This window comes from Cervus canadensis, chromosome 15 (assembly GCF_019320065.1).
Source record: "Cervus canadensis isolate Bull #8, Minnesota chromosome 15, ASM1932006v1, whole genome shotgun sequence".
In the NCBI taxonomy this organism is placed as follows: domain Eukaryota; kingdom Metazoa; phylum Chordata; class Mammalia; order Artiodactyla; family Cervidae; genus Cervus; species Cervus canadensis.
The window spans coordinates 63,073,035-63,080,779 of record NC_057400.1 but is presented as its reverse complement, the minus strand read 5'-3'; positions in this window follow the sequence as shown (position 1 = coordinate 63,080,779).

The window sequence follows — 7,745 nt, the reverse complement described above, 5'->3', positions numbered from 1 at the left end:
GCCCAGACACATTCACAATCCATGTTAAATTCATTCCCTATCACTGATTTCCCAAGGTGACTTCTAATGACATAATCTAAAAAAGAAACAGATTTACCTTAGGGAGTTTAGTCGAATGAACTACAGTAGCTGCACCTGATTTGGTCCTGAGGCTGCATCTCCCTCCTCCACGGCCTGTTCCAGATATTCCTCATCTTTAAGGTGGTTGCCAATTTCAGTTGTATGCCTCATAGGGTAACCCAAGTGTTTATTCCTGAGAAGTCTGAGGCCCTGGTTACTGTGCTATTATCATGCTGTAGCTGACTTGGTCCTAATCATTGCTCTAGAAGTAGTAGCAGTGGGAAATGAGGTCAGATTTTTTTTTTTTAATATAAGATAAAAATTTAGTTCTTTTGACAATAAATTTATTAGTAACTTTAACAGCAAAAAAAAAAAAAAAAGAAATTAAGGAGATAATGAGGCCATCTGCCTCATGTGTTACTTTTTCATGTTCTCCAATCAAAGGAATCTTAATATCCTCTAGCAAGAGAAAGAAAATCATTTATAATAACATAGAGGGTTCATGGAAATCTCAGGGTTCGAGATTTGCAAGTGTATGCACTCAAGTGTCTCTACTTCATCAGCGCCATTAGTTTTGCAGAGAAGATGTCTTGCCCCTGTGCATGGAGTTTCTTTTGTTAATTCTGTTGGAAGAAGTCATCAAGAGGACCTGATTTGCCAGTTGACCCATGGGCTGGACTCACAGGCCCCTTCTTTTCTCCTCTATTTTTGGAATAGTCTGTCTGTAATTCCCACAGTAGGAAATGTTTTCAAGAACACAGCCTTGAGAGAGCAATGTGGTGTTGAGCCCACCTGGACTGAATACATGCTGAACCAAGTTAAGGCCTCTGATAGGCCTTTAAGATGTCAGTGAGCATGTACAAGACCCACGCATCTCACAACCACCCAAAATAAGTGTCACATGTGAGTTGCCTTGCTTATGAAACCAGCCTCTTACACCGTCTACAATGGTCTGACTCTTTCTTCTCCCTTTCCTTGCTGCTAATGTACCAGGGCTGGTTTCTGAGTGTGTGTGGGAAGCTCTCAAACATAAAAACCAGCAAACTCTCACAGTCAGATTTGAGGCCAGTTTTCTGCAGTTTTCCCCCAGCTGCAGATCAGGGTCCTGCTGCCACAGAAGCCTTGTGGCTTTCATGCTGTGCTGTTTCTAGTTGGCTACTAAATCCTACTTGGTTGTTTGCTTATTTTCTTTCTTTCAGGGAATCAATAGCAGTTAACAACAACAAACTCTATCCCTTTAATAATTTCATTGTTATGAAACAGTGGGAACATAATTTGAAAAAGAATAGATACAAGTACATGTATAACAGTAGGTCTCAAATATTGGAGATTCTAAATAAGACCTCATCCTTTTTCACCTGAATCCAGTTTCATATTGCCCTGCCAGAGAAGCTACTACTTACTACCCTACTGTTGATATGTCCTCCTTTTATTTATATATTTATTTTTGAACTACAAAGTGATCAACTTCCAGATTTTCTGCCTGTCAGTGCAGGAGACACGTGTTCCATCCCTGGGAAGATCGCATGGAGAAGGAAATGGTAACCCACTCCAGTATTCTTGCCTGGAGAATCCCATGGACAGAGGAGCCTGGTGGACTATAGTCCGTGAGGTTGCAAAGAATCATACATGACTGAGAAACTGAGCACCTATGCACAATACTGTCTATCTTGTATATGGTTTCTGCAGACACAGCCTAAGACAAAAAGATAAGAGCTAGTAGTTATTTCACAAAACAGCATGGAAATATTGACAGCAAATAATATGTAGACTTGAATTATTAGAAAGAATTAGGATAGAACAGGGAAAATATCCAGCAAAGAGTGTATTACCAAACTATATTTGGGAGGTTATATAGAACATATTCCTCAAAATATTTCTACCAGATATGTAAAGGAGCTCCTGAAATATGCACCAACTCTGTCAGTTATGGATTATGCTGATGACAAAGGTTTCCTATTTCTCCAAATTCCCGGCTTGTAAATCACATCGGTAGGTGGTGAAAGTGAAAGTGAAGTCGCTCAGTCATGTCCGACTCTTTGCCACCCCGTGAACTGTAGCCTACCAGGCTCCTCAGTCCATGGAATTTTCCGGCAAGAGTACTGGAGTGGGTTGCCATTTCTTTCTCCGGGGCATCTCCACAACCCAGGGATCGAACCCGGGCCTCCCTCACTGCAGGCAGACACTTTACAGTCTGAGCCACCAGGGAAGCCCAGGTAGGTGGTATAGCCTTTAATTTAAAAAAAGCAATTATACAAAGCAGCATAGGTGCTAACAATTGCAAGGCAGGCAGACATGCAAAAACCAAAACAAAATAAAAGATAATAAATAACTAATAGATATGGATGGGCAACAGCAACCTCTATCACATCTGCCTTAAGAAATAATGTTTTATGGTGGTGGTGGTGGTTTAGTCGTTCAGTTGTGTATGACTCTTGAAACCCCATGGACTGGAGCCCACCAGGCTCCACTGTCCATGGAATTTCCCAGGCAAGAACAGTGGAGTGGATTGTCATTTCCTTCTCCAATAATGTTGTATACCCAACATAATAATTGTCAACCTCTGATTACTTGGAAAGATAATATGTGCATTTGTACTCATCATTAAGGAAGTACATTTTTAACTTTTTGTTTTATTTTGGAGTATAGTTCATTAACAATGTTGTGATAGTTTTAGCTATACAGCAAAGTGATTCAGTTATATATGTATACATGTATCTGTCCTTTGTAAAATTTTTTCCTATTTAGATCACTATATAATATTGAACAGAGTTCCTTGGAAAGCACAGTAACAACTTTTGAGACAGTAATTGGGAAGGAATATTCATGATTAGTGCTTTTACATCATGGGTAATGATGTATTTATATAGCAGCATTAAATAACTGTTTAAAAAAAAACTAAAGAGGAAAGAAGATATATATATATATAGTTCCCATACAAATATTATTGTAAGTATGGAACAAGAAAGAATTTTTGAAAAAAAGATAATTACACAATAGTACAGATGTTAGAGTTGGACAGCAAAGAAGGGTGAGTGCCAAAGATTTGATCCTTTGAAACTGTGGTGCTGGGGAATAATCTTGAGAGTCCTTTGGACAGCAAAGAGATCAAACCTGTCAATCCTAAAGGAAGTCAACCCTGAATATTCATTGGAAGGACTGATGCTGAAGCTGAAGCTCCAATACTTTGGCCACCTGATTCGAAGAGCTGACTCATTGGAAAAGACCCTGATGCTGGGAAAGATTGAGGTTAGGAGGAGAAGGAGGCAACAGAGGATGAGATGGTTGGATGGAATCACAGATTCAATGGACTTGTATGTGTTCTTAGCCACTCAGTTGTGTCCAACTCTGCAACCCCATGGACTGTAGCCTGCCAGACTTCTCTGTCCATGAGGGTTCTCCAGGAAAGGATATTAGAGTGGGTTGCCATGCCCTCCTCCAGGGGATCTTCCCAACCCAGGGATTGAACCCAGATCTCCTGCATTACAGGTGGATTCTTTACCATCTGAGCCACCAGGGAAGCCCTCAATGGACATAAGTTTGAGCAAACTCCAGGAGATAGTGAAGGACAGAGAGGCTGGTATGCTGCAATCCACGGGATTGCAAAGAATTGGACAGGATTTAGGGACTGAGCAAGAACAGCAATCAAAATGATTATCATGCAAATGATCCATCAGTAACATTAACATTACTTTTTAAAACATCCTTCTTATCTCAGATTCATAAAGACATTCTTTTTTATCTTCAAAAATATAAAGTATATGATTCATTTTAAATAGATTTTATAAAGGATGAAAAATGGAAATTGTTTTATTCTTAATATGAATATCTTTCCTAGCAAAATACAGGGTCAATCCTAGGATATGAAGACCCTGGGTGAGTATTTACAATGATGTTCCCAAAAGTCATTATTGTGCTTTCTTTGTAACAACCACAAATGGACATTTTACCAAAAGTTAGTAGGAAAATGTGAATGAAAATTCCTTTTTTGTCATGTGAAATTTACTATTTTATAGTGTGGTATAGAACAACACATCTTCTATATATGTTTACTCTTGAATTCTTTGGCTATAATTACTTATAGAACATGATCTCTTCCAGTGATGACCACATACCAGCCTTCCAGAGTCCATCAGAGATGACAGGTGAGTAGCTGTGGACAGTAGAAGTGTGAACCCATTAAGGAAGGAATATCATACCTGTTTTGGCAAGTCTTAAGACTGACTTGCTCATAGCTCAGTCAGTAAAGAATCTGCCTGCAATGCAGGAGACCCAGATTCGATTCCTGGGTCGGGAAGATTCCCTGGAGAAGGAAATGGCAACTCACTCCAATATTCTTGCCTGGAGAATCCATGGACAGAGGAGTCTGGCAGGCTACAGTCTGTGGGGTCACAAGAGTTGGACATGACTTAGCGACTAAAGAGAGAGAGAGAGAAGACTGACTAGGGAGAAAATAATATCACTGCATCTATTAAAGACTAGTGCATGCATGTATAGTTGCATCTATCTCTTTCAAGACCCCATGGATTGTAGCCCACCAGGCTCGTCTGTCAATGGGATTTACAGGCAAGGATACTGAAGTAGTGTGCCACTTCCTTCTCCATGAGATATTCCTGACCCAATGATGGAACCCATGTATCTTGCATCTCCTGCATTGGCAGATGGATTCTTTACCACTGCACCACTCATCAAAAGAGCTTCCCAGCTGGTGCAGTGGTAAAGAATCTGCTTGCCAGTGTAGGAGATGCAGGTTCAATCCCTGGCTCTGGAAGAATACCTTGAAGTAGGAAATGACAACTCACTCTGGTATTCTTGCCTGAAAATTCCATGGACAGAGGAGCCTGGTGGGCTATAGTCCATGGGGGTCACAAAGAGTCTGACGTGACTGAACATACAGCACACCCATCAAAGACAAGAGAGGATATCAATTTATTAAGAGTCTTTTGGCTTTGTGGAACTAGAGTCTTGAAAATTCTCAAAATAAATGTTACCATGACAGAAAACAAAAATTCTTGAACCGTGGTATGGAGCCTATTGAGTGGGGGGGCTCTAGGTATTAGACAAAGAGAGACCAGGTGGCCTTGAAGGGAGACCAGGTCCCGGGTGATTAGGTCTTAATACTCCTATTGATCAGTCGTTATACGTGAGGGTCTGGGAAAGTGTGTGAGCCTGACAGAAGTTGTTTTCTTTGACTGAGGCAATATGTGAAAGGAGATAAACAGAGGCTCTCTTTGAGCACAAAACTCATTAGCTGGGCTATTTAAGGAGTGCTTCATTCATGTAGGGGAATATGGACAGTATATCGCAGCATTCCTCACAGGCATTTTTTCTAAATCCATTTTCTAACTATTGTTTGCAGGTGTGCGATAATGAAATCTGCCCTTTCATTTTGATTACACATGCAGTATATTTGCTAAACTTGACTATTAAATAACATAAATGGGAAAATTTTGATCTGAAAACTATGAATTACTTATTTTACATTGAACCAACTTTGAATTCTTTGAAAAATATCTAATAGTCATAATACATTTATTTTTATGCATTTTAAATTTTATTTTGCTGTGTGTTTATGATTGGGCTTCCCTCATAACTCAGTTGGTAAAGAATCTGCCTGCAATGCAGGAGACCCTGGTTCGATTCCTGGGTTGGGAAGATCCCCTGGAGAAGGGAAAGGCTACCCACTCCAGTATTATGGCCTGGAGAATTCCATGGACTGTATAGTCCATGAGATCGCAAAAAGTTGTACATGACTGAGTGACTTTCACTTCACATTTATGATTATTATTTTCAGTAATTTATACAGTATTATAAGCATATTCTTTTAAAACTTTTTAGAATATTTCCTATTTTTATATTCTCAAAAAGATATCTAGTATGAAATATTATAATCATCTATCTCTGACTATTTGTGAGAGCTTACAAAACAGCAAAGGTTGATTTTTTGATTCTTTGTTAGAGTAGTAATCTTCATTTAGCATAAGACACCCTGTAACACAAACACTGTCATGTGAAATAATTGTGTTTTAATGTAGTTAACTATAATCCAGTGGTTGTTTAGTTGCTAAGTCGTATCTGACTCTACGACCCCGTGGACTGTATCCCACCAGGATCCTCTGTTAATGGAGATTTCTGGGCAAGAATACTGGAGTGGGTTGCCATTTCCTTTGCTGGGAGATCTTGCCAGACTACGTGTTGAAAATGTGTTTTCTGCATTGGCATGTGGATTCTTTACCACTGAGCCACCAGGGAAGCCCAATCCAGGTATGAGATATTTACAAATAAACTAGGTATAATTTATTTTAATTGCAATCTAAAAATGTTTTATTTATTTGAAATGATTTTATTTTATTACATTTATAAAATCTTTTCAAAGTTTTCTCTCACAAATCATCTTTTATTAGAGCTAATTCATGAAACAATTTGAATAAGTCAGCACACTTCCTAATGCTCTAAAGATGTAAAGCAACTGAGATGTTTAGTGAATTAGTTTTTTGAAAAGTATTATAGCATAAAATAGAGTGGTTTAGATTATTCAATTTGATGCTATTACTTAATAGAGCTCTGTGAAAAAGACTGTCAAAAATTGAATCCTCGGAAGCAGTAACATTCAGAAAAAGCTGTATAAATCCATTTGATTTACAGTTCTAAAATGTATAGAAATTTAGTGAAATGAATTTTAATCACATTTCCTCCAAACAGCAAATATAAATAATTGTGGATCAAAAATTAGTGCATGACTAACAGATGATGCAATATTACTATCGCTAATTATTTTAAAGTAGTATCATTTAATAATAATCTAAATGAAATCAGAATAGTAAAAATCTATAGGAAAATGAGTTTTATGCTCCATAATAAATATAAGACTACTCTTTGGTTATTTATAAATGCCTGATTTAAAAAAATTGTAACATTGTGGAAAAAATATGAAGACATTTTTAATAGCCACCTAAGAATCAAAGAAGATGTTTTAAGGAAAATACCCCTAAAAATGCATTTAAGGTATTCTAAAAAATAAAAACCAGATTATTAAAGGACAAATAATTGGTAGAACTGATATTAAATATATACACTTTGAGCTGTGAGATGTGCTCCAAGTTCTTACATAGCTGATAGTAGGTAAGTCTCAATCATGACTAGCAAATTTTTAAAAAATATTCTAATAGAACTAAAACAAAGTTTAAACTCATGTGAGTGAACCAAGACCTGGAATTGTTATGCTATTGTAATTGCACAATACAGTAAGTTATTTAAAGGATGAAATAACTTCAAATTTTATCTGGAAACAAATAAAAATTAACATTGAAATTTCAGATAAAAATGATAATTGCCTTAATAGCTGCAACAAAAATATGTTGTTGAAAGAAAAATAGCTTTTTTTCTGTGATTTAAAAGGGCAATTGAATAAATATATATTATTAAAATGTTAGCTATCCAAATATTATAATAATTATACATGAAAACTTGATCATACTTTCACATGTAACAAAAGATACAATAACAAAATCTTAGAATTTAATATTCCTTATTGGTGACTTGATGACTTTTTTAAAAAAACTAAATCTAGTTTATCCTGAAGTACAAATAACAGGCTCTAATGACAACTAATCCATATGTGATTGAATAAATACACAATTAGCTTATAAGAGGCACTCAAGTCTTCTTTCATCTTCCTCCACTCC